The 27966-nt window shown below is 45.3% G+C and overlaps 1 long non-coding RNA gene across 1 annotated transcript; it reads right to left on the bottom strand.

The window, feature by feature from the left end:
• Positions 1-3369: 3369 nt before the first annotated feature.
• On the bottom strand, positions 3370-5768 carry LOC122211031. Its single transcript, XR_006198429.1, has 3 exons — positions 5689-5768; positions 3828-4401; positions 3370-3560 (listed from the first exon to the last, which is right to left on the bottom strand). It is a non-coding gene; the product is annotated as an uncharacterized LOC122211031 (long non-coding RNA).
• Between the last annotated feature and the right edge of the window lie 22198 nt (positions 5769-27966).

The following is a 27966-nucleotide window of genomic DNA, read 5'->3' as shown; positions in this document are numbered from 1 at the left end:
GTACGAATGGAATATAGTGTGTGTTCTTTTGTGCCATGCTTCTCCCCTCTACACTGTGGGACTCGTGTGTATGATTATATGTGAAATAATTTTTTAAAAAGTTTTATTTATTTTGAGAGCGAGAAAGAGAGCTAGAGACCTGGGGAGGGGCAGGGAGAGAGGGGGAGAATCCTGATGTGGGGCGCAAACTCACGAACTGAGAGATCATGACCTGAGCTGAGATCAAGAGTCGGGCACTTAACCAACGGGGTGCCCCCATGTGAAATCCTTTTGAAAACCTAAGTCACAGCATGTCACTCCTCTGCCCGACCTCTGATGGCTTTCTGTCACATTCAGAATAAGACCCTTACGTTGGTGCACAAGTGATTACCTATTCTGGCTCCCCTGCCTCTCCCTGCTTCTTCTTCTGAACCCACCCCCGCTGCTGTTCCTGGAAGCCACCAAGATATTCCCCATGTCAGAAAGCCCCTGTGTGAGGTTGGCATTATGATGCCCAGTTTATAAGGGTGACTTACCCTATGTCACAGAACTCAGACAATGAAGAGCCTACATGCAACCTTGAATATCCTTTTCAGTGTCCAGGGCTCTCTCCTCCCTGAAGGCCTGACCTTCGACACAATGAACACAGGCCTCCTGCTGTCCCCCGCACCCTCTTCTTGGGACACAGTGACACAACCACCCTTCCTCTCAGTTGCCCTTCACTTCGGAGCCATGCACTTTCCATATTCCTTCCTCCCCCTGGAATGTTCACTCACCCTGATCCCAGCCCCACCCCCCCGCCTCACCTGCTTGCTATTACAACTTGGTTTATAAATATCCTGTCCGTTGGCCATGGCTTAGTTGAACAAAAGGCATTTTCTTGATATGGAAGCTGGGAATCTGGAGTCGGGGAATGTGGACTGCAGCCCGTCTCAGCCGCTGCCTCTCTCTGACTTAAACTGCAGGCGACTGACTGGTAGCTAGTAGGAACCAGCAGTCATGGCTGAGTAGTTAAGAACTTGGATTCAGACCTCCTGGAGTTGGAGAGCAGCTTTCCTGCGGTGCTCAGTGTTTGGGAAGGTTAAATGAGTTGGTACATGTGGAACATCTAGAAGAGCACGCAGCCCAGGTGTGTTCAATGGATGGCACCCGTGGCTCGTTCTTCGCCTCCGAGAAGGCTCTGCCTTCTCCTCCAGGAGTCTTCTCCAGGTACTCCCTGGGGCTCCTTCTCCCTGCTCCTCTGGGAACACAGCCTGGGATCTCGCCGGGCAGGCTAAATGGGCTTCTCCTTTTCCTTTTCTTAGTTGTGCCCATGCACATGTCCTCAATGAGGCATTTTGCTTATTTTTAAGTAAAGTCAGGAAAGGTGTTTTAGGTCTTTGTAGGCTGTGTCTCTGGCAGAGATGAGGTGTTTGCTGCATTTTCTAGTTGGGCAAAAGAAAAGGAAAGTCCACAGTTTCCCACGAGATGGCGCTGTGAGTCCAGAATCACTGTGAACAGGGATTCAGGAAAGGGAGAGAAACAGACTAAGACCCTGTACAAACTGGCATCAGGCCCATCCCTTTGGGGGCCAGGGCCACTGATCCTTGGAATTTGCACAGCACAAATACAAGCCTTTTCTTAGACAACACGTGTTTCATCAAGCTTTCTTTTCCGATGTTAGGGGAAAATCTATAAAGGGCCAGGTGAGAAGCCTTTTATGGAATATTGGCTGTAGGACATTCCGTGCATATGTGTAATTTCATTTCGTAGTTTACTGAGTGAATAAATCCTTACAGTCACTTTGCAAAGCGTGCACTATTATCCCTGTTTCATAACGAGCAAACTGAGGGTTCCACAGGTCAAGTTCCTGGCCAAGGCTCGCTTCCGGCTCTCTCCTGTGGTGCCGAGTCAAGATCCAAATACTCCTTCCAAATTTCAAGCCTCTGTTCTTTTCCGTTCCAGTGCTCTGCCTTTTCAGAGAATGATGGCATGAACTGCATGGATAACTCATCCATACGTTGGGCATACTTTTCCTCTCCACAGAAAGGGGCTCTGTCCCCACGGGGAGTGCAGGATGAAATCACACAATGGAGTGGCCATCCGTGAGTTCATCAACAGCTTCTGCACATGGTCACTGCATGCACCTTTTCTTGCATTAGGTTGCTGTGCTCAAATTACTAGTTTATGCTCTAAGGAGTCTGGGCTATGGGCCTCCCTTCTGCCTCTATAGTGGATTTTCCAGTTCTTACTGCAGGCTGATATAATGCAGATGGTAAAGGGTCAAGAATTGTGCCCCTGGTCTCTTTTTCTCCCTAGTTTACTAGATGACCCCAGGCAAATCATGCACCTTTTCAGAATTCTAATTTGTTGACTTCTGAGACCAGATAGGCTAGTGAGAAAACCTCCCTTTTTCTGCTCATCATATGATAAAGATCTAAGACTTTTATGCTCCCCTTATTGTAGGTCTCCTGTAGTGTCCAAATTGCTTTCATTCACGAAGATACATTTCTCTATGCCTATCGGCACTGAACAAGGCAGAGAGGTGGGTGAGATCCCTGCCCCATGTCCTTAATCGGATGGCCCCACCCCACGTTCAGTCTGCTGTCTGAAGAGAGAAGCATCTGGACACAGTGCAATAATTCTTAGCTTGGAATTGGTGGTCTGAGGCACACCAGGGGCTTGTCCTGAGCCTAATAGCCCAGAAAGTGCCTGCTCAAACAGGTTATTCCATCCCTCCAGCACTGAGAAGGGCTTCCTTGACTCTTTATTACTCTCCTGTATCAGTTTTCTATTTTGTGCCATAGCAAATAATTTTAAAATGACACAGACATATCACCCAGCTGCTGTTTAGAAGTCTGACATGGGTCTCACTGACCTGGTGTCAGGAGGACTGTATTCCTTTCTGAAGGCTCTAGGAGAGGATACATCTTTTTGCCTTTTGGGGTTTATAGAGGCCGCCTGCATTCCTTCATGCACGTCCCCCTTTTCCATCTTCAGAGCCAGCCACATCGCTGTCTTCTGATCACATCCAAGAAAGGCTATTTGCTTTGAAGGAGTATTGTGACTACATCAAGCCCATCTGGATATTCCAGAATAATCTCTCCATCTCAAGGTACTTAACTTTAATCCCATCCACAGAGTCTCTTTTGTGATGTAAGGTAACATATTCATGGGCTCTGCGGATTAGGATATGGACATCTCTGGGGCACCATAATTCCACCTTCCCAGGGTGGGAATTGTGGGTTCATGGAGAAATCCTTCTTCTACTTACTTGTGCCTTATTTGGAATCAAAGAGCAAATTTCTTTATACAAAAAGATGTACTTCAAAGAAATTAAAAAAATAGAACAGTACTCCTTTCTCCTTCGTTCAGATATGCAGATATTTTATGGGAAAGATCCTTGTGAATTTGGTCTGCCTTGCTTGAGAATAGTGATCTTTATTAATATCCTGTCTTCCCTTAAGAAGGAGGGAAAAACATCACATGACAGGAACCCAGGCCTTTGGGTACATTTGGAGAAAAGTCATCAAAATGGTGGTTTTCTCAGGTGGCTTCTGGCTTCCAAAGAGTATCTCTCTGTTCTTAGGACCTCAGGCACACTGTATACAGATAATAATAATAACAGTCCTAGTTAAATAGAAGGTTATAGCTGGAGATATTTGGACAGTCCCTGGGATGCTCAAGCTTTTACACATTCTTCTATGTGGGAATTTATAGGAAATTTGAGTCTTCTATTAGAAAAGGGAGAGAGAGAGAGATGATGAGCCTTATTTATTGTTTCTGCGTGCATCCAACAGATAGTCTTTGAATGTCTTCTCGAGACAGACAATGTGCTAGAAATGAAGGATACAGAGAAGAATACATACCATTTCTATTCTTGGAGAGCTTACAGTCTAGCATGGAAGAAGGAACCCTGGAGGAGTAACCCACACTCTAGTAGAGGTTCTGTGAGGCTGTTGAGAAAGCAAGTGCAGGAAGCTATGGAGACATGACTCTTAGAGGATGAGGAAGTGGGCCGGTGCCATGGGAAGGGCACTGGAGGGCACAGGGGGCTGAGATCCGGTTCAGAACCCACCACAGATATACTGAGCCAGCCAATCATCCTACATAACTTCAATTCTAATGAACTTTAGTGGGTCCTCTCCCCCTCCTTGGGCACCTTCTCTGTTCCTGAGGGGGTCAGACAATATAACCCTGAAGTCATCTGGCCTCGGAAGTGGGGGTTCTCAAGGATGGGGAAAAGAAGGCTCTGAGATGTGGCCTGGTGGCCTCAGTTGGGCGCAGCTCTCTTTCGTGACAGACATCTTTTCAGCCAGTGATGGCAAACTCTACTTCCATGGCCACTTGTTGGAAATGATGAAGTCACTTCCTGTGAAGCATACGTGATTCATTTTTCTCATCTGTACCTCATGGAATAGTAATTCATTCTGGGTTTTATGGCTGAAAGAAAGAAAGAAAAAGGAAAGGAAGGAAGGAATAAAGAAAGAAAGAAAAATAAAGAGCAACTCTGTCTCTTTCCCTCACTCACCATCCTTAACCTGGAAATGGAACCTCTAAGGCAGGGGGAAAAATGAATTTGGGGGTAAATGGATATGTCAGAAAACTAGACTTGGATAAATAAGATACTGTTAAAATAATCACTGACGATATATTTAGGGGAAAAAAAGACTACCATTCTCTCCATGAACACCTATAAAAATAACCAGAGCATCAGCATCTGAGAACATTCCACAGGAAGTATTGAGACCATGTGACAAAGATTGTTACAGAAGGTGAGGGGAACAGAAATGGGTGGGCGTGGTCTCCACTGTCACAGAGCTTACAGTCAGGCTAGAGAAGTAGACAAGCATATGAAAAAGGTGCATAATCACTGTGATGAGAAAAAACATGAGACTATGCAAAGTGTCATTTGAATGAAAGAAGCCAGTGAGTGCCTTGCTGCAGGCAGGTGGGGAGGTTTGGCTGATGTTGGAAATGAGTTTTGAAGGACAAGTGGGGAGACTACATGTGGAATGGAAAGAGAAGGGCAGCCCGGGCAGTGAGGACAGCGTGTGAGGACAGGAGGAGCATGAGGGAGGCAGGCGTGCTTGGGTTGGGCAGTGGTGAGCCGTGTGTGGCCGGGTTGTAGAAGCAGGTGGGGTTCAGGAACTATGTGATGTGCTCAGGGCTCACACGAGCACAAATGACTGCCATAGCCCTAAAAGCTTGAGATCTCGCTGGGGAGAAGGAACTTGAGAGCCCCACCTGTTTAACTACTGATTCAGAGAGGCAGAGGGAGGGCTAAAGTGATGGACGATTACGCTCATGCCTTTCACCCAAAACCATTTATTTGTGTGGTGCCATCGGAGTGACAGCCCCTTTCTAGACGCTAGGGACCCATGGGCCAAGGCGGGAGACAGAGTCCCTGACATGATGGAGCTTACGTTCAGGGGAGAAATAAAAATATTAAAGAAGTTAAAATAAATTAATAAATAAGGTATCAATTAATGAGTGTTGGGCAGGAAATTAAAATAGGATATCGAATAGGAAGTAACTGGTGGCTATTTTAGATAAGAGGTCAGGGAGTGCTCCCAGAGGAGATAACATTTCAGCTCAGTTCTGGTTAACAAGTAGGAGCTGGGCACACAAAGATCAGAGGGGGGAAATATTTCTGGAAGGAGGATGGCTAGAACAAATATACCAGCACATGCTGAGTAAGAGTTTTTAGCGTTTAAGCAGACAAAGCACCTCTAATGTGTCTGGGCCATGACGGAGGGTGAGCCGTTGGAGAGGAGGTCTTGGATGTATATTTGGGGAGCTCCCGTCAGTAAGGGCTGGTACCTACAGAGCAAAGGCCCCCTGAAGGGCTGTGAGCCAGGAGATGATGTAATAAACCCATGTGTTTGTTGAAATCACTCTGGCTGCTCCATGGAGATTGCAGAAGTGGAAATGGTGAGGGGCTGTCACAGTAGTCCAGAGAAGGGAATGATGGCTTGGACAAGATTGTACAAGGGACAACAAAGAGACACCGGACAGTACAGGATGAACTTTGGATGAGGAATGAGATGTCGGGGCGTTGCTGGTCGAACTAAGGTAAAGAAGATGGGCAGAGTTTGCCACGACGGGGAGACTGCAGAGAAGCATGTCTTCAGGAAGAAAGGAAGAGCTTCATTTTGTCCCTATTTTGTGTCTGGGGTGTATTTCATGTAAAAATCTGTAAGTCTGGATGTTTCAGACTGTAGTTCTACAACTGAGGGCCTGTATCAATGACAAATCACGATTGGCTATTAGTGACAGAGATGAACGTAACAATTTAAACAAAAGGGAGGCTTACACTGTTCGCCCACATTGAAAAATGCCCAAGGGTAGGAACTTAGAGCTGGTTTAGTGGCTCAGTTCATCAAGGCCCCAAACTCCTCCTTTCTTCTCCATAAATCTTATTAAGGAGTTTCAGCCACTAAGCTGGTGTTCTGTTCAGAGATGCTTTCCGGAGATCCAGCCGTCTTACTGTGTCCCAGATGGGAAGTGTGCTGGGGAAGAAGGACAAGAGGGATAACGGGGGTTTTCTGGAAGCTCATGCCCATCTCCAAAGGAGGCTCAGAAACAGGTTAAAATTTGAGTATATTGCAAATCTGAATAAAATCAGGATTCCGTTGTAAATGAGAGGATGGGTTGGGTGCGCAGGAGACAGCCGGCTGTTTCTATCACCCAGAAGTTTGCAAATAGATGACACGGAAAGCCAGGGGAGTCCATGGAAGAATCTCCAGAGAGTGTGTGGGCTGAGAGGACAGGGGGACCTAGGCTGAGCCACCTGCCACCAGCATGTGACGCAGAAAAGAGACCTGGCAGTGACAATAGAATGAACTTGACAAGGTCCTGATGGTCGGCATCACGACAGGGAAAGGTGTGTTTAGGAGAGCACAGGAGGCTTCAGAGGAGTTGCACCAGCCTCACTGTAGACCTTCTGTGCCAGGACTAGTTTCTACAGGTGAACATACAACCACAGAAAAAAGTTAATGATGCTTTATTTTTGTTTATTTATTTGTTTTGAGAGAGAGAGTGTATGTGTGTGCATGTGTGAGTGGAGGAGGGGCAGAGGAGAGAGAGAGAGAGAGGGAGAGAGATGGCGAATCCTGAGCAGTCTCCATGCCCAGCATGGATGCCAGGCTCGATCTCATGACCGTGAGATCATGAGCTGAGCCAAAATCAAGAGTCGAACGCTTAACTGACTGAGCCACCCCAGTGCCCATGGCTTTTAAATATAAGGCAAAAAAAGGAGACATTTGATAAACACCTCTTTTGAGTCCAACAATTTTACGTGCATAATTTCATGTAATATTTGTAACAGTGACGTTGTCTCTGATTTTCCTCATATAGAAACTGAGGGTCATGGAAGAGAAATCACATTTTCAAAGTCACGCAGCAACTGGGTGGTAGATGTGAGATCTAATTCGGGGATGTCTTAGCCCAGGGTTGGCATTCATTCAGCTGTCTGATTTGTGTTGTAGCACGACGTTCCCCAGCCTCAGTACTGCGGACATTTGGGCGGGACAAGTCTTTGTTGTGCAGCGTGGGATGTTTTGAGGCATCCTCGGCTCTGCCTACTAGATGTGATAGCACTCCGTTCAGATGAAACATCTCTGGACATTGCCTGATGTCCCCTGAAGGGCAGAATTGCTCCTTGTGGAGAGCTGAGAACACTGTTCTGGAGGGAACATCGATCAATCAGTCTCTATTTCTTGATACACGTACGTGCATGTGCACACATGCAGACACACACACACACACACACACACACACACACACTTTCCACCCATCTGCAGAACAAAATCTTTAGGTCTGAAAGTTCCCCAGGCACTCATACTCTTCCCCCTCTATACTGTCTCCTCGTGTGTAAGAGATTTTGCAAGATACCATTGTTCATCCATCACCAAAACAGAAACTTGGGAGTCATTCCAGACTCCTCCTTTATTTTTCTCTCCACAAGATGGGTCTGCTGCTTCTGAAACATCTCCCAGATTGGTCTTCCTCCCTGAAGTCCTACTGTCCCCGCCCCCCCCGGTCCAGGCTTATTCGTATCTTCCCTGCCCCCTGACAGTGCTTCAGCCCCTAATGGTCCTGCTGTCCTATTCCCTCTTCCCTCCATGCTGCCAGCATTGCAAACTTTCTAAACTGAAAATAAAATGCCAGGGACTGACCCTTATATCTTGATCCCTGCATGCCTTATTTTGTGCGGTGCCCCCCGCCAGACAGTCCCTTTAACCACACCCCCAAAGCTCTGATTGAATTTGCTCATCTTTGTTCCTACTGCTACTAATAAGCCTTTGGAGGACAGAGACGTCAGCTTCTTTATTTTTCATCCTCAATACTTATTCCAGAACCCTGCGAATAGAAAATAGTTACTGAATGTTAACTGAGTGGGTTCCAGTGGATAGTGATTTAGAAGAAAAGGGAAGGACTAGCTGCATTTTAATGCTTGTGTAATGGAAAGGTTAGTGATATATTTGATATTCTTGATGAGATGTCTTGAGGGTAATCCCATGCTCTGGCAGGGCAACTCGTTCCAGACAAATGGATTAGTTAAGATAGATTTGCGTCAGTGTATATCACTGTCACTCTAAATAAAAGACGCAGGGCGCCTGGGTGGCTCAGTTGGTTAAGCGTCCGACTTCAGCTCAGGTCATGATCTCACGGTCCGTGAGTTCGAGCCCCGTGTCGGGCTCCGTGCTGACAGCTCAGAGCCCGGAGCCCGTTTCAGATTCTGTGTCTCCCTCTCTCTCTGCCCCTCCCCTGCTCATGGTCTGTTTCTCTCTGTCTCAAAACTAAATAAACGTTAAAAAAAAATTTAAAAAAAAAGATGCCAAGATGCCTTTCTGACATTGTTTCCTGAAGATAGACCGAAGTTAGTGTGTGTTAGTAGCCGTCTTGAATCCGCTGACTCTGAGGTTAAATATGGAAATAGGGTCTGCGATGGTAACCTCACGTGGCTTTTGCTGCCTAAATTTCAGTTAGTTAACATTTCAATTCCTCAGTTTCATCAGTCGTGTTTCAAGGGCCCAGTAGCCACGAAGAGCTAGTGGTTTCTGTCCCAGGGCTGTGCGGTTAGAGCATTTCCACCATCCCAGTGTTCTACTGGACAGAGCTAGTCTAGAGCACGGGGCATGAAGGCCCCATGATGCCTTCTACGGCATCATAAGAAATAGGAAGCAGAACAGGAGAGAAAAAGAATGTCGTGTCCCTTCCAACTGTGCTTAGGGAAATTTTATTTATACTTCAGCCACCAGTTTCCATGGGGAAGCCTTCTCTGGCCCTAAACTGGTGTAGATTGGCTCTTTTATTATGATTTATTCTAAGATAGTATCTCTTTTACAGTTGTGTGTGTGTGTGTGTGTGTGTGTGTGTGTGTGTGTGTGTTGATTTAATTAGCGTCTGTCTCTTCCTCACTTCCATGACCCAGTGAGGTCATGACCTGGGCCTGCATTTCTTTAATGTTTCACATTTCCTGGCTCAAAGTATACACTTCATAAGTATTTGTTGAATAATTTAATAAAATGCTAAACATTTACAATCATAAGACACCATGGTAGACACCTTATTAAAGTTATTTTCTATTAATTAATTTTCTGTTTTCACTGCAATATTCTTTTTTATGCTTATTTATTTTTGAGAGAGAGATAGAAAGAGAGAGAGAGAGGGAGAGCAAGCACAGGGTGGGGTCAGAGAGAGAGGGAGACAGAGGATCCGAAGTGGGCTGCACGCTGACAGCAGAGAGCCCAATGCGGGGTTTGAACTCACGAACTGTGAGATCATGACCTCAGCTGAAGTTGGACGCTTAACTGACTGAGCCACCCAGCCACCCCTTCACTACAATATTGAGTGACATTTGTGAGTTCATTTCAGAGATGAGGAAACTGGAATTCATGACTTGACTCCCTGTTGGTAGATGACAGAGAGCAAGATTAGGAACACACTGATTCCAAGTGAGGCGTATAGGATCCAAACAACAGACACTTGATAGACTGAAAGCGGAAGAGAGAATATACAAGAATGAAACAAAAATGTCCTCAGAGAGCTTGCGGTGGGCTGAGGTGAAAAGGAAAGCAATAAATGCTCTGCCCGGGGAAAGTGTCAAGCCATGCAACCAGCACAGTGGCAGAGGAATCTAGATGGGACTGTGTGAGTGGAGTGCCTTTTTTGCCTGGGAAGTATGAGACAGGCATCTTCCCCAAGGTAATTCTTTTGTTGTTGTGAAGGATGAGCTGAGATTTGCCAGATGGATAATTGCCGTGTGAGCATCCCTGTCAAGGAATCAGCCTAGACACGTGTCAAGGGCCCTGCTGCCCTGTAGGGATGTCCTGTGTTATGTGTGATGTGTATATAAGCAACAGGATGAAGGTGAGGCTGAGAAGGTAGGCCGACCCCTGTTTAGGGGGGATCTGTAGGTCATGATGCTGACTGTCTTGTTGGCACTGAGAAGCCACTGATTTGTTTTTCAGCGCTGGGATTTGTGTATGGATGGAGGGAACAGAATGGGTGAGTAATAGGAAGATCCTGTGGTGAATATCAGCCCAAAGTGAACCAACGTAGGGGAAGGGGAAGGGAAAGGGATTTGGGTATTCAGATGTCAGGTTAAGTCTTGAACATACTAAGAATGATGTGGCCCTAGTGTATCTGCAGGGAGATGTCCAGATCTCAGTTGTATCCAAGCTTTAATGGAATCAAGTGACAGATGACAGGAAAGTGAGACCCCGACCAATCCAGTGCTCTGTGTTAGGACGAGCTCTCCTGTCTCACATTGCTCCCCTTACTCCATATTAGTACAGCTATTCAGTTGCTGAACTCACAAGGGGTAAGATTCACCCTTCTCAAGCTGCCATTGAGTCCCTGGAAATGCGCCCCCCTCCAGTTTACCACGTGGACAGTGTTTTTAATTCTGAAATTACACATGGAGAGAGGCTGTCCTTCAATTTCATTTGACTCAATCCATATTTACCAAAGGTCATCCATGTTAATGCAGTCAAGATAGCAGTTTCCTCAAAGAAAACTGAAATGGTTGAGGTTTCTGGCTTCCAATATTTTATCGTTGGTTGGAGCCCAAAACAGTGGAGACAATGCAGAGAATATAGTGTTTAGTAGAATGTATTGACAATCCATGAGACATATTTAAAAGAATATCATGTTTTATTTTATGAATTCAAAACATCCCAGCAAATCTCTATCAAGTAGATCATGTTTTACTATGGGTTTCCATTATAAAATGACAGACATGTACATTTGGGGAGAGGTTCTTGTTGGACTGAGTTAGAAACTTACAGAAATATGGAAATTGAGATATTATTGTTTGCTTTGTCCTCTTGGGGACAGTCATCTTTTTCAGAAGTTTGTCCCCAGCTTCCTCCAGGGACTCTCTGGGACTCTGATGGATTTTTGCCATGTGACCTGCTCCTCTGTGGGCTACAGAAGTTTGAGATGTAGTCACAGTGATTTTGGCATGAACAGAGCTCTGAAGAATGGAGATTGTCCCATGGGCATGGGGCCAAATTAAGCATCCTTTGTCTTAGCCTGTCAGGGCATTCATGTCAAAACCAACTGATTTACATATCCAAGGTCCTAGGATGATTTCTCTGTTTATGTTTTCCCTGGAGAGGGAAGGAGCTCTGATGTTTCCTTCTGAGGAATGTGCCTTGTCATCTAGAATACCAAAGGTCAATGTGTGAATGCCAAGTGAGACAGGCAGAACCTGGGTCAGGGGTTACCAGTGTCTGAGTTGGGGATGGGCAAAACTGACATTCCAGGGACATCAGCAAGGAGGGCCCTATGCCCAAAAAGGCCAGAGGCACTTCTCCTTCTGCTGATGAGGGATAATCTTCCACAGCAAGTAGAGTGTGGGACCATAGTAATTATTCCCGCTGTGAGTTGTTCTGCAGTGGAGCACAGCAGGGAATGGAAGGTGGTCCTCCACCCACTCCAAATGAACGAGATAGAACTGTCAGGGACAGTACAGCCTCACCGCAGAGGGTAGAATGCCTTCCCATCAAATGTCAGTACTGCATGTTTCCGATGATAACCTGTGGTTGATCACAGAGACCACAGATTGGGCAGTTGCATGGATTGACCAGGATGACTTTGTCTTATTTATTTAGTGAGTTGTGAATAGAGATGACTTCTTTGAATTGAGAAAGCACCCATTGAGTCCTTGGGCCTGAGGAGGAGACCTGCAGAGAACATGTTCCTTGTAACCATCTATGGGATTGAGACTCAGATCTTTTTTCAAAATAAAAATGAAAGAAAACATAGTGTTATTATAACTGCATCAGAAACTACTTAAGGTAACTAAAATAGTTACACTTACAACTTTGCTTCAGTCAAATCATGTTACTTGGGTCACATCCACTGATTCTGGGAATAAAATGAAAAGCGTATCTCTCCCAGGATCAACCTAACAGGACGGTTATCGCCTCGCCAATAAGGACCACGGACAGCGACAGATCCAGGCCTGCTTCTTCCACTGTCAGATCCTATTTTCACTCTTAGGGGTTGTTCTTGTTGATTAGTTTAACATATCCTAGACTCTATCCAGCATTGCCTGCAAGCAATGCATACCTGTAGGAAGGACCAGGTATCAGCGGTAGTACACCTAATCCCTCTTTGTCTCTCTAACCTTGCCTTAGAAAAACCAGAGTCACATTGTACTTGGAAAATCCAGGTGAACTTTTCAGTTAGATCAGATGCTGGTACTCAGTAGAATGCTGGCCGAAAAGAGTATATCAACCACCACTCTAGATTTGGGGAAGAAAACTGTCAGGTCTAGAAGGGTAGATGTTTTTCCCCCAGCATGATCAATTAAGAATGGAAATGAAGCCCAAATTCCATATGATGCTATGTGAAATAGTTGATAGAATGTTCTTTCAAAAATTGTATTAAATCCCAAGCATCTGAGAATCTTTTAAAAGTGTGTGTGTGTGTGTGTGTGTGTGTGTGTGTGTGTGTGTGTGTGGAAAAGGAGCTTTTATTGGCGATACACTAAAATATTTGATATTTGCAAACACATTTGCTTGAATTCACCTGGGCAAATAGGTTCCGTTGCAATGGGGGATCTCCATGTCCCCATTTTTGCAGCACTCGTTTCTATCTCCTGATTATCTGGATCAAAATTATGTTAAGTCTTTGTCTCATTTTTTAAAAATCAGGAACTCATTTAGATTTTGTAGGAAAAAAATAGATTTGGAGGCAGGGAATGGCAAGAAATGCAGACAAATAAAACTATCAGAGATAGTAACACAATTGTGTTAGTTGTGTCCTACGTACTCCACTGGTGAGGGAGGGATCCCCATCCCAGAGATACGGGACATCTGATACTGGACAGATGAGATCAAGGGCAGCTTATTAATCACATGTACTCGCAGCCTCGGGGGGAGAATATCACATGTATGCAAGACACATCACAAACCACGAAGATTACGTTTGATAAGGGAGCAAACGACCAGGGGCTGTGCGAAGCAGCCTTTGTAGTATCGAGAGGGTGAGGTGTCCCCTGGACCTTGTGGGAGGATGTCCTTAGCTTGTTTGAATACTTTGGAAGGCTGGCAGGGAACTGGGACGTCCTACTCAGGTATAGGCAGGAGCTGCGTCTGGGCCCTTTGATAGGGAGGGTTATCCATGGAAGCAAGGCGGAGAGCAGCAGGCCATTTGAGGCTTTCTTGGTTTCACTGGGTGTCAGTGCAGTTCATAACACAGAGCCTTCATTTTAGATCATGCACGACGAGAGAGATTCTGTGTGCCCACACCTTGTCTATTGTTGATATTTTTCTCCCATAACAAACGGCAGCTACTTTTTTTAAAAATTCAAGGCTCTTTCTTTGTACCTATTTCTGACCCAAGTTTGATTTCTTACAGGGCCCTCCACATCAGTAGCTCTCATTAAATATTTTTAAGGATCAGACATCTTATCTCCTATAAAATCAGTGAGCCTAGACCCAGGATCTCCTGTCTGGCTCTAGGCAGGTACATGCTGGTTAAACTGCATATGGATGGGTAACCCCATCTACCTTCTTTAGAAAGCTCTCAAATCCCACTCACTGGACAGTGGCATTGGTATTGACGTTATTAACAGATACCGTCTCTAACCATATCCTGAAAGGAGAATAGTGTATCAATCCATCAGGTGATGAAGGGGAATCCCAAAGAGGCCAATTAACTTGTCCAAGGCCACATTGCTGGTGATAGTGGGATGAAGGGCATGTCACATGATACTTGTAACTGTGAATGCAGAGTGTATCGTATTAATTGTTTACACCCTGTCTCCTTCACTTGTGGCATGCTTCCTGGTGACAGGGACCATATCGGATTCCTCTTTGTGTTTACTGCAGTAGCCTCATGATGGTGGCAAATAAGTGTCCAATCTCCTGATCGTGGCAAAATAAATGTTCAAAAGAAATTGTTTTTTGTTGTAATAAGACTGGAAAGGGTTGCTTTTTAAGGAAGAGTGGGGAAAGAATGACTTACTGGATTATGGAATGGTGGCATGAAGGGGATTCTGAGGTTCTCTGTAGGGTCCCTTGGGGCTGGCTAGGTGGCTTACCTATCCTCTACCACCTGTATAGAAGTTGTACATTGGGTGATGTTCAATGACTCAGTCTCCCTTCATCCCATGAGTCTTAACCAGTTGCAGACTGACCGAAGGAATCAGATCAAAAGAGAAAGAATTACATTTATTCAGTAATAAATTGATAATTTATGTCATTAGTAATAAATTAATAAATTGATCATTATATATAAATAATTATATGTACACACTTTAAATACAAGTAATTATACATGAACAAATGAGTAAATTAACAACGTAATAAGCTACGTTTATTAACGATACGGCTGTGTCGGAGTTTGAAACAAGGCCTCCTATGACCTTCAGCGAGCCTAAACTTTGCAGAGACTTGGGTCCATAGTCCGACACTTAGCTCCTGTGGGGCAGACTGCCCCCTGCTTCACATTTGGCCACCAGAAGAACTGAGAACAAGAGAAGCAAAATCCTGGGATGCAGTGTCTTCCCAGTGCAGGGAAATGTGGAGCCACGGCCTCTCCAAGTGCCTGATGCAAACGATCCCACTAAATCCTCGTGACAGCTCCAGGAGAAAATGACTCTTCTTCTCTTCAGTTTACTTTCCACTGGTCACACGTGGATTTGGGGGCTGGAGCCCTTGCCTTACCGCAAAACCTTCAATAGGGAGCCTCTGAGAACCAAATGGATGTTCATGCATTGGAAGCCTGCACACTGATGATACTCCTCTTCCGGCTCGGGGATCTTCTGTCAAGGCTGAGGCCCTCCCACCTTCCCTCACTTCCGCTTCCCAAGTCCGTGAGCACGTGGAGATGCCAAATGCTGGGTTGTCAAAGGATTGCCCACTAGAAGGCATTTGTCAGGTACATCTCTCCTTCTGACAATTTAATTGGGGCAAATTTGAGGAATTTCAGAAACATTACCAAAGAGGTTTTAAATGTCTCACAAAAGAGCCCATAATAGCTTTCCCAAATGGCAGGGAAATGAGCGAGCAAGGTGGTCTTTCCAAAGATGACACATTTGGAGCTCCTTCCTCCCTGCCACTTACCACCCTTTGCATTTTAACAGAAATGACAGACGTCAGCTTCAAAGCTAGACATTTAAACACAGCCTTCTCTAGAAAGGATGGGCCCCAAGTTCTCCCAACTGGCAGGAACTTTCCATTCTGCTTTTTAACTGCTTATATTGTTTCCTGTTTGAGGTTCACAGTTTATTTCATTGTTGAAAGCTGCATTATGCCCACAGTAAGAGACTGCTTGGCTGTGTCAGGGAAGAAGCTGACAGACGGTGGGGCGCCTGGGTGGCTCAGTTAGGTTAAGGGTCTGACTTTTGATCTCAGCTCAGGTCGTGATTTCATGGTTTGTGGGATCAAGCCCCTTGTTGGGCTCTACACTGACAGCATAGAGCCTGCTTGGGATTCTCTCTCTCCCTCTCTCTATGCTCCCCCTCCCCCACTGTTGCTCTCTCTCTCTCTCAAAATAAATAAGCATTTTTTAAAAAAGAATAGAGTAGTTCTATGGGGAAAAAAAAGAAATGGAGTTTCTCTTTCAGCCAAACAGCAGAGGAACAAAATATGAGTTGGAGTTGTGGACTACCTTCCTACATCTGGAATTTCCCCCAGGGAAAAGGCACATGAATTCTCCCTCTACCCATCCCCCGGTGGGGGGGGGGGTGGTGGAAGCAAGAGTTGTTGTAAGTTTTCCCCAAATTAAGAATATCCCCTCTCTTGGAGGCTAAATCATGCTCTGATGATTTTAATTAAATGAGATGGAAGTTTCAGAACTTCCAGGGACAAAAACTGGTCAAAATGTTTTATTTTCTAGAAAATAAAATGTTCAATAGAGAGGCAAGCTACTCACACCCCACTTCCCACGTTACCCACACTCACCCTGCCTGATGGCTTTCTGCCAAAACTTGGGCTTCGCAGTCGTTCCAACAGCCCTGAGGTGCAGACACAGTGCGTCTTTGGGGGTTGGGGGGTGGATGAGGGACAGTTTCACCCCCAAGCTTAAGGTCAGGCTTCCACAGGTGCCTTCAGGTATACATTTCAGCAAACAGAGGGTGGTTTTGTCTCCTTTGATTCTTTTCATAGGACAGAAACTGTGGTCTGTGCTGATTTCCACTCAGAGCCCTCCTGTGTCATGTTAATGATCTATGTTTCTACCATATCAATGGGACATACATGTCTAAAAATACAATTAGAATTTCATTATTTAAAAAAAATTAGTGCCTGGTTGTCGGGATGGGAAGACTGACAGTTTTAGCAGAGCATTTGGAGGTGATGTGAGCTCTTCCTTTTGCAAGGGACACAGGGGCTGTGCCCACCTAACAGGGACAGTGGGTCCAGTCTGTAAGTCCCATCTATTCCTATGAAAAAAGGAAAATATCATTTTTTGGCTGTACCGTGTTGCACTTGGGGATTTTCCACTGGCGCTCATAGTAAGAGGGGGGTTGTTTTTAAAATTAATATTTTCACATGATGGCTTAAATTGTTTACCTCTCTTCTGAGAGATGGACAGATTATCTACAATGTCAGTGGGTTCTCGTTTCTAAGACAGGGATTGCCCTCATTTGTGTCACACTTGGCTGGGGACCAGCACAAGGACAAAGGGAAATGTGGCTTGGCCACTGGATATAAAGACTCGGACAGTTGGCATCCTCATTTCTCAGTTTCTATTTTGGAATCTGCTTGGGAACCTCTGAGGACACCTATATATTAAAAATCTATTTTTAAATAAAAAAATCCTCAGTTCTCGTTCCCATTTTAAGCACAAAATTGGGATCGATCTGTACAGCTCAGGAGATAGGCAGGGCCAAGAAACAAAACTATGGCAGTGGTAGTGGTTATGAACAGAGTCAGCTTTGGAAGGAATGAAATATTCCGTCAAAGGCAGCTTGCTGTCAGTTTGAGCGTCTGGTTCTTTTTTAAAAAAATTTTTTAATGGTTATTCGTTTTTGAGAGACAGAGAAAGACACAGCATGAGTGGAGGAGGGGCAGAGAGAGAGGGAGACACAGAATCCGAAACAGGCTCCAGGCTCCGAGCTGTCAGCACAGAGCTCAACGTGGGGCTCGAACTCACGAACATCGAGATCATGACCTGAACTGAAGTCGGATGCTTACCCAACTGAGCACCACCCCCCCAGGCGCTGTGAGATTCTGGTTCTTTATTCTCATTTTTCCAGTATAGAACTTTAAATTATGATTTTGTAGGCTCTCGAGGGCAGCGGGACAAAGAAGAGAGAGGTGAATACCAGGTCCCCTCACTCCAATATAGATTCAGTGGAGAAGTATGGTTTCTTAAGAGATTCCCTCACAGGACCCTCGGTGGCGGGGCCTGGCTTCTTTCCTAGATAGTAGAGGGAGGGCTGTGAAGGAGCTGTTACGAAGTCAACCAAAAAGTTACCCTGTCCAGGAGCCCTCCGGCGAGCTTATACTTTCCATTGCTGTCGAATCACTAAGTAGTTGGTGAATGAGCAAGCCACACCCCTTTCTCCAGGAGGGCTCCCAAGGCTGGGTCAGGGAACTCTGCCTGTCCAGCACGTCGCACTGCCCCCCCAGAGCAGCCCCCTTGCTTTGTGGTGGCTTGAGTTGTAGAATTCCATCTTCTTTGCCGGTCAGTACATTTTGGCGGGGAAGGGCTGGTGTCCGTATTTATAGCTTTTACATCCTCGGTGACAGGCACCTGGCCTGACCTACAGCAAGCACTTGATACGTTTGTTGAGTAGATATATCATGCTTTCCATTTTATTGATGAAGAAACTGATTCCCGGACAAGTTGAGCCTCTTGATCCCAAGCCCATGGCTGGTAATGGACAGAGCCAGGATAGAAGACCTTTGATACTCCAGTCAAGGCCTGTGCTGTCTACCCTACATCATAGCGTCCTGGTTCTGTTAAATGTACTCTGGCCTTTCTTTCTTTCTGAACATAGAACAAGCAATGGAGCAGATGCATGTACGTGAATAAGGGTAATGGATATGTGACCATATCCATGTATACAAATATGGGAAAGAAGCAAGGCTCTCAGGGGTGTGGACGTCTAGTTCTTAGCCTGCCAACTGGGGGGACACTTTTGCTGCAACAGGGACAGGGATTCTCTGGGAGTTTCACGGATGGCACAGCAGGCCTTTCTTCACAGACGCACCACACACAGCTTTGAACTCTGGGTAGTGTGGCTTTCTGTTTTTTTCTAATGTCAGGTGGCATTCTGCCTGTGACAAAGGGAAAGAAGGAAGGAAGCGTGCAGATGACTGTGTCCCCCACAGGCTGCGTGTCAGCCGTCGGGTCTGGCAAGCGGGGAGCTGAGACACCAAATCCTTGTGTGATGTTTGGCAAAGTCACATAACCAGTCTCGCTGGGGTTTCGGATCTGTGAAGACGAAAATCTGTAATTTTACGTACATGCAGAGCACAGCATTTAGAGGAGAAGTGAATTGCCTACTGGCCCCCCTCCGGAGTGATACGTGGAAACCAGCAGCATTAGCTGTCCTAAAAGACAGAAACGTGTATCGCTCGGTGGGAAAGGAATTGACTTTTCGTGATATATCCTTTGAAATTGAGTTTGCTTGTAATGTTACCCGTTATGGATGAGTAATATACATAAATACTAAATTCATGTAAATTGTCTCGAGGGAAGTTGGCAAATGTGTGTGAAAGTGGTGCTTGGCACTTGGGAAGTGCTCGGAATCTGTCGGCAGCCTTTGTCCAAGGTGGTGCCTGGATCCCCCAAGGACAAGGTCTCCTATGCACTTGGAGATCCGGACTCCACGGAGGAGCCTCACTGTGGGCTTTTGTTAATATGGCATTTGACACGGTACTCTGGCCGTATTGATGTGATTCTTTGGCAGTCACTTTCATACCTCTCCCTATACTCCAGTTGGCTGGTGTCGACCTCCTCTATATAAATTATCTATTGCCTTAGAAATGCTATATAACAACCTCAGATCCTCAGGTCGTACAGCAATCAGCGTTTTTTGCTCATGAGTTTGGGTCAGTTGGGCACGGCTAGGAGGTGGTGTTGATTTTGATGGGGCTTAGGTGCATGTGCAGGGTCGGCTAGCCGTGTTCTGAGCTTGGCTGCCCTTGACTGAGCCAACTGGCCCGACTCAACCAATCTGCCCCTTTCATCACTTACCCTCCATCAGGCTACCTCCAACATGTCCTCATGGCAATGACCATGACCTGACTCAAATCCCTTTGGCCAAAGCTCATCACACGGTTAAACCCAAGGGCCAGGAATTAAACTCTGCAGAGGTTTGCCTAGGTGTCAGATACCGGAAAGGATTCACCAGACTCCACAGAGCCATCTCACGTGAGGTTTTTATTTGAAGGCAGAGGGTATGATGTAGCAAAAGACAAAGAGCTTGCAGTCAAGCGGAGCGTGGGAGTCAGAGTCCAGCCCTGCACACTCAGTGGGTCTGGGGGGGTGAAGTATCTCTGTTCTGCGAGCCCACAGGTTATTCCCGTGCTGCCAGTACATGGAGCTGTGGGCTGCAGGCTAACTGATCGATCACTGAACTAGGAAAGTCAGTTCCAAAGGTACCGGAGGTGCATGATGAGGACCCAGGCTGGGGCAGAGTGAGAACACCACAAAGGTCCCTAGTGCCCGATTACTAAGGATGACAGTGTTTCTTCACTCTTTGGGAACACGGGCTTCTTTAAGAAATTTATGAAATCTTTGAACTTCTCCCCCCCCCCCCCATAAAAATGTAGGTATTCACGCAAACATAGAATTTTGAATACAGCTTTTAAGTTTTCTGGCATCTTGATATGCCAATCCATAGACTCCCTGTGGAACCCCCACATCTCAGATTCGGGAAGGGGCTGCAGTTCGGAGAACAGGGGACGGGGGAGACATTGCCTTGGATAGGAAGTCTGGAAGTCGACTGGAGGCCGTTTTCTTTAGGTTAGAATCAAGACACATGCCTTTCTTCCTTCTCCACATGCTGCAAGCCACACTGGAAAACCTTGGGTATAGCATCAGGGGGTTCCAACCATAGGTTTATTTATTTTTTTCTCACCCAGGCGTCAGAATCGCTTCTATTCATGCACAAATTTATCCCTGCTGTTCTCCCCTTCTATCTCTTACAAGAGGAAGAATGAGTTTTGTTTTCATTTTACATCTGATTTGTAAGAAAAAAAAAATCCCTTTCTCACCTCACAGTGTGAGCTCCAAATTGGTTATGATGACCAGCCCAACCCTAGAGCATCTGTGCTGAATTACACAAGGCCCCATGTACCAGCCTGGCACATCTCCTGCCACGTTCCCATCTTACTAAAACCACTCATTTCCTTTTGTTCATCGTACCTACTGTCATGTGGTACGTTCCATCCTTGGTGGTCTGCAACGGTCCACGGAAATAGAACAAAAACTGCTGTATGGCTGAGGCAGGAAGGGTATCTGTGGTGCCTCATCGTGGCCAAAAAGGCAGTGTCTGTTTTCAGGAAAGAAATATGGCAGCAAACTCAATGGTGAGTCTCAGGAAATTAGTTAAGTTGCTCATAAAGTGGGTTTTGCTCCATAATGTCTGAAGATAAAAAATTTAAAAAAAAAGGGGTCTCCTGGGTGGCCCAGTCGATTAGGCATCCGACTTGGGCTCAGATCATAATCTCACAGTCTCTGAGTTTGAGCCCCATGTTGGGCTCTGTGCTGACAGCTGAGAGCCTGGAGCCTGCTTTGGATCCTGTGTGTGTGTCTCTCTCTGCCCCTTCCTCGCTCATGCTCTGTCTCTCAAAAATAAGTCAACATTAAAAAGTTTTTAATTTTATAATGTCTGAGGATAAAGCTACTGGTCTTTTATCCCCTAAAGCAGCATCACCCTGGTGATGTTCTTGAAAATTGTCCCAAAGATTCTTGTTCTTATGCCTTCCTTTTAAAGCCTTTTTTGGTTCCTGATTTTTGGCTTTTTGTCTCAGTCATGACCGTGTTCCTGCTTTTAGATCTTACCCTTCACGCGCACTATATACTTCCTCTGCTTGAACCCTGCTTTCCTCCTTGAGGAATTGGGCAAAACTGAGCCATACCCATCTCAGATGCACATAACATATGGGAAGCTGAACCCAGGCCATGCTGAATCTTGTTGACTTCCCAAAGAGAATAGACATGTGATCCCATGCAGACAAGGGTTGAATCTCAGCTTAGCCAGCCCTTCGCCGTTTGCATATGGACAAATCACTCAGCCTCTCCAAACCCAGCTTTCTTGTCTGAAAAGTTGTTCTTACTAACTCTTTCTCCGACCTTGAGCAAATTGTTCAACCTCCCTGACCATCCGTTTCTTCATGTGTAAAATGGAGATGCTAACCATCTTGACTATGCCCATTTTGTAGATTTGATGTGACGATTAAATTAATTAATACATACAGAGTACTTAGGGGTCTGCCCCGGATAAGAAGTGCTCAGCTCGGGTTAGCCATTAGCTATAATCACCTTTAAGTGCTAGGCCTGAGGCTCTTTCATTCACTTCTCAAAACTGGCCGGAGATCACGTGGCACCTGACATTTAAACACTACTTTAAAAATGGCTCAGGGATTTTAAGAAGGGGAGAATTGTGTGCAGAGTGTCCCAAGGGCCTAGAAAATGTAGCCTATTGAGGGTAGTTTGATCTGTGATCAAGTTGGCAGCTTGGGCTTGCGAGGACCCAGGAAGCAGAGGCCCCTGGGGTATGTCTCCCCTTCCCGGCGCTCATCTCTGTTCCCTGTCGTCTCCCTAACCCACTCGCAGGGAGAGGTCCATTCTAGATCCCCAGATATCTAGGTCTGAGAAGGGAGGCCCAGAATTCATTTGCTGGATTTAATAATAGATTGGATTTAGGGGTACAGAGAGTGGGGTAGATTCAAGAAAGGTCTGTCAGATCCTGGTTTATGCTACTTGGATATCTGGTGGTTCCGGTTAGTGGGATGAATGTACCAGAGGCATAGATTTGATGGGTAAGGCTGGTCCCGGGGCAGGGGCTCTCCATGCATGGCAGGGGATAACTTTTCCATCTCAAAAAGATAGGAGGAATGAACAGATCAGATGTAAGCTGGTTTATTGGGTTTGTGTCAGGAAGTTGATGCATCTTACACAGATAAAGGTGAAGGGATGCGCTCATAGTGAAGAGTGTGTAGAAGGGTTAAGAAGGATGATAAAATGCAGAAAGACAGGGCCCCATCTGGCTGCTGAAAATACCCAAGATGACGGGTGAGTCAGAGCTAGAGATCTGATCTGGGTCTCGCACCGCTGGTGGATCAGAGGGAGAGTCCCTTTACCGGGCAGGCCACTATCTCAAAGTAGCAGCGTCTTTGGGGGTGTCTGCTGGGTGGGGCCACCACCACCCACAAGTTCCTGGGACAGGCATTCTCCACTGCTGCCTCTGCGGGGGCTGCCTGGCCAACACTAGCTCCGTGGTCCCTAGCTCCACGGTTCCAAGCTCTGTGGTCCTGTTTTAAGGGTCACTAAAGTATGTCCTTATAGTTTGTGTCTGGACCTCCCAACTTCAGGTCACCCCCCTTAAACTGACCCTCTCAAAAGAAGGTGGGGGCAGGAGTTCAGAGCAGTTGCTTTGGCAAGGCTTGGGTTCTGGGGACCCAAGACAGGGGCTGGTAGCCCAAGCACTAGATGGGCTGAGAGAGAGAGAGTAGGTTGGCACCAAAGGAGAGACTGGCCTCCCCTATGAGGGCAGCATCTGGGCAGGAACAGCCATCCTGAGGGAGGCTCCAGAAGGTGTTGAGGTTCTCATCCCAGCATTGCTGCTGTTTGTGACCCTGGGGTGAAAAGATTACCCTCCTGAGCCACATTGCTTCCAGGATCCCTCCAGTTGTAAAGTTCCTCCTTTCAAGGGGAGCACTGTCATGAGAAGAATTTCCACCTTTGAATCTGGATTCACACTTCATCATCACCATTCATAACTTTGAGATTTCCAGCAAGTTCCTCAACATCTCTAGGTGGGTCGCCTCATCTGTACAACAAGAGTAATCAGTCTCTCACATTTATTCGGATGATTAAATGAGTTAAAATGGGGAGATCAAGTAACTGAAATTCACAGAAAGTGCTAGATTGGCCTTCTTTGCCTTCCCGTGTGTGGCTTATGGCTATAGGTGATGGACTAATTAGGATTAAGCATACTTCGTCCCAAGAGTCTTCTTTGTTATGCATGGCCCAACCACATGTGCACCTAGACACGGTTATTAACAGGATTATAAATTAATGTCAGTATCAGATAGCTCCAATCCCTCTGTCCCAAAATATTTCCACCAACTCCCTACACAGATGATTGAATTCCACCCTTAGGGACAGTTTTCAGGTCTGTAGCAGTCCTCTTTAATGCAGATATCCTAGTGTGGGGAACATGTTAAGCGAGACCACCATTCACCACATTTGGGATGAGTCTGTAAAGGAAGCAGCGATGGCAAGTGAGGGCCCCCTTCTTGGGGGTGATCTGGATGTCGGGGGGAAGGAGCCCTTGACTGAAGAGCCCCAGTGAAGCCATTGACTAGAGCTGGTGAGTTAGGTGGCCAGCTGCTCTGTAAACCCTGGTGTTGGATTAAAAGACATGATGGAAACCGTTTTAATTGGGACTTCTGTGCCATGATGGATTCTGGATAGCCTCAAGGAAACGGCAGGTCAGAACCAAGAGAGGAGGGAGGAGGAAGTCTGTCCAAGGGGAGGATATCAGAAAGCACAGGGCCACAAAGAGCATCATGGAGTAGCTCAGAGATAGTAGTATGTGAGTTTCCTCTCTTAAACAAGAGAGACAGTCAGACTGTTGTCATGGAAAAAGCAGGGGGCTTTATAATGGAAAAGGAGGGAAGGTGCAGGGGCAGTGAGTTTGTTTTCTCTCTTGGAAGGCACCGACTCACTGGCAATGAACCAGAGGCCACTCTCTGCCCCAGGACCTGTTGAGAAAGATGGTGGTAGGTCCTCTCATTGCCTTGGGACTTTATCTGAGTAACATCACACAGGGCAGGCCAGCTCTGGGTGATGCCTAACACTGTTTGTCCACAGCCTTAGTTAACTTAGGGCTTCACCTGCAGTCCTGCTTTAGTATTTCTCAACAGTAATGTGATCCACCAGAAGGAGTCACTAACATGCCATCAGGAACATCAGTCATCATGCAGAGTGAGAAGGAAAGAGAAGAAGGGGCAGGGGTCCCCTATTCCTGACCTCCTGACTGTGACTAGTGACCTCCCTTTCCCTGGCCTTGGTGTCAGGTGTCCTTCATTCCTCCCGTGCAGCAAGAAGGCTGTTTGAGGTTGGTTCAGATTTGAGACCATGGATATCTGAGCAATGGTGGATTTGCTGAAGGGGTTGGGAAGCTAAGAAATTGCAAATATACATGCTGTGGCTGGGTCCATTCCATGCAAAAGATATAGGGAACATCAGTGTCTAAAAGTTACCATAAGCAAATCAGCTGTGGCCAAAATGATCCTGGATTACCTAGACCTCTGGTTGATATAGCTAACAATGACAGCTGACCCAAAGGGACAATAGTAAAGACAAAAAAGCCAGACACAATGAACACATTTCTGGTCCCTCCTGAGAATCAGGAATACCTGTCCCCAAATCCTTTCCCCAGTCTTTACCCCCTGTTGTCCATGAATATGTGTAAAAGAACCTTAATCTTTTGGTTCCTTGAGTAACCCATGTAGGATATGGAAATAATACCTAACTCAGAAGACTATCTGTAATCAATACGTGAAACAATCCATCAGAACAATTGGCAACACCATTTGCTTTGGGTTCTTCTTTGTTCCTTCTCTTTCTGGTAAATAATAATAGTGATAATTGTAAATATAACCATTGTTTACTTTAGTAATTAAGCATGTGCTGGCCAAGAGTTACCAACTACTCACTCAAGAAAGCTGGAAATTTTTTTTTATTCAAAGCTTACCTGAGTTGTAGTATCTAGAGGCTGCTTCCTTAGAAAGGGATGAGGAAAATGACAGAGTCTCAGGGCCAATCATTGAGCCAGACAGCCAGCAGGCTCAGGGACCAGAGCTAAGATATTCTGAGTATTACATCTTGAAATCTCTGCACACCACTACCGTAGAGCCTCATACTGGGTCAGCTGCCTTAGACAACTGGTGGGAACAACTGCAAAACCAAACCACAGGGAAGAAAAGAATGCAGAAGGATGGAGAGAGAGAGGGAGAAAAGAAAAACAAAACTGAAAAAAAAAAATCTGTTCAAAACAAGCTTGCAAAACAGGATTCCAGGACACAGAAAATCCAATGTTAAGTCAGGCTGAAATAATCAACCCTCAGATCACAAATGTATTCTAGGCTGACAAAGTGTGTTTAAGATGTTCAGAAACCAATAAGGCATAGCTCCCATTAAAAAAAGAGAAAAGGCACAAAATCAGGCAAAAGTGAAATATGAGAGCATAGACATAAAAACATAATTGTAGACTAAAAAAATGAAATAAAATATGTCACAGATAAACCGTGGACTTCCAAGACAAAGCTGAAAAGTAGTGAACTGGCAAAGAGCACTGATAAAGTAATTGAGAGACAGTAAGATAGAAATTTAAAATACCAGCTAAATGAATGGAAAGATAGTTTCAGAGGCTGAAATAGGCATCAGATATTTTCCGAGGAGAACTGTAGAGAAGAGATAATGGCTGAAACATTGCCAGAAACTAACACGGAAAGGAAGTCATTGGGCATGAGAAGTGAGGCCCACGGACATTGATAAATGATCAGGAAAACAAACCCAGTATTGAATTAAGGACACAAGACAACTACAAGTGTGTATGTCATGACCAAACAGGACACATCCCAGCAAGGCCAGGAGAGATCAACATTATAGAAGGGCGTTAATGTAGCTCACCATATCAAATTTAAAATTATATATTATCTCAACAGATTTTACAGAAATAATTTGAGAAAAGTTAGTTCCCATCCATCACTTAAATAATAGATGTTGAAAATTTAAAACAATTTTATTTGTAGTAAGAAACAAGAATGACCATTCCCACCATTTTTACTCCACAGTGTTGAGAAGTCCAAGCAATGAAATAAGAAACATAATTAAAAATTTTTAAAGAAATTGAAAAGAGACTAAAAATTATCTTTAATGATTAATTTTTTAGCAAAAATTTTAAAAATCTAGAAATAATTACAATTCACAACAAAATTTAATAAGCTTTCTGAATACATAATTTATGTACCAAAAATCCAGCATGTTTGAACAAATTAGAAAATGCAAAGGGGTGAAATGGAGAGTGTCTGCTTACAATAGGATCAGGAATTGTAACATTGAAAGAAACCTAAGAAGAGATGCCAAGGGTCGGGGAGGGGATGACTGGGAGTAACTGCTTAACAGGGTAATGGGTATATATATATATTTTTAAGTAAATATTTTGGAACTTGATAGAGGTGGTGTTTTGCGCAATATTGTGCATTTACTGAATATCGCTGAATCGTATGCTTTAAAATAGTTAATTTTATGTCATGTAAATTTCATCTTAGTTATATTGCTAATCTTAAAAATAAAACTACCAATTATTTTACCAGCAAAAATGGGTTTACTCGGGAAGAACAAAGAATTGCAAGCTCTGGACGCTTGAGCTACGGCAAACTGTGGCCAGTCTGCAGAACGAAGAAGAATGGTCATTTCTAGAGGAAAGGGGGAGTTGTGAGGCCTGTTGTAAACTCAAAGTCCATTGGAGTAAAGAGGGAGAATGAAGTGTAGTGGTTTCTCATTGGCTGGGTCGTGACAGTCTCTCATTGGCTGGGCTGTTGGGGCGGGAGAGACCTCCCCCTGCTGGGGTGGTAGATTACAGACCTCTTCCCCTTGGCAGTGCAATTGACGGTGAGTGATAGGGTGTGATGCTCCCCCTGCTGGCCCCCAAGCTCCACCCTGGTGAGGTTTCCATATATGTATAAAGAGGGTGCTGGTATGGAGATCAAGCAGGAGATGACATAGACACGTCAAGGAAGACCTCTCTTAGGAGATGGCATTTAAACAGAGATGAGGATGATTAGAAGGGTCCAATCACTTGAAGATCTGGGGAAAGAGCTATCAAAGCAGAGGAAGTGATCATTGGTCCTTAGGGAGGAGAAGTGAAAAGCCCAGTGTGTCTGGAGCCAACTTGGTTTGCATATCAAAGGCTCTCAGAGGAGTCTTTGCTTTGTCTAGGATTTAGCTAGCTCTGGGAGGGGCAGTCTCTCCAGGATCCAGGCCCCAAATGCCAGAGCATTTTCTTATTTTCTGTATCTTGATGCTCTGGCATTTGGGGCCTTGACCATGTATTATAAGGAGAGAGTGGCCAAGTATTTTAGAAGGAAGTTGGACACCTGGGGTTTGCAGAGACCAAGATCTCAATCCCACCGCTTTCGCTTATTTTCTGTGAGACTTGAGACACTGAATTGCGTACTCCCTCCCCCCTCCCCAATTCACATTTTAAAGCCCTAATCACCAAGATGACTGTTTTTGGATAAAGGGCCTTTTAACTGCAGTTAACTGAGGTCATAAAGGTCATACCAGGCCCTG

The sequence above is a fragment of the Panthera leo genome, chromosome F2 (genome assembly GCF_018350215.1).
Source record: "Panthera leo isolate Ple1 chromosome F2, P.leo_Ple1_pat1.1, whole genome shotgun sequence".
NCBI lineage: Eukaryota > Metazoa > Chordata > Mammalia > Carnivora > Felidae > Panthera > Panthera leo.
Note: the sequence above shows the minus strand (reverse complement) of the source record. Positions and strands in the feature narration are given on the sequence as shown.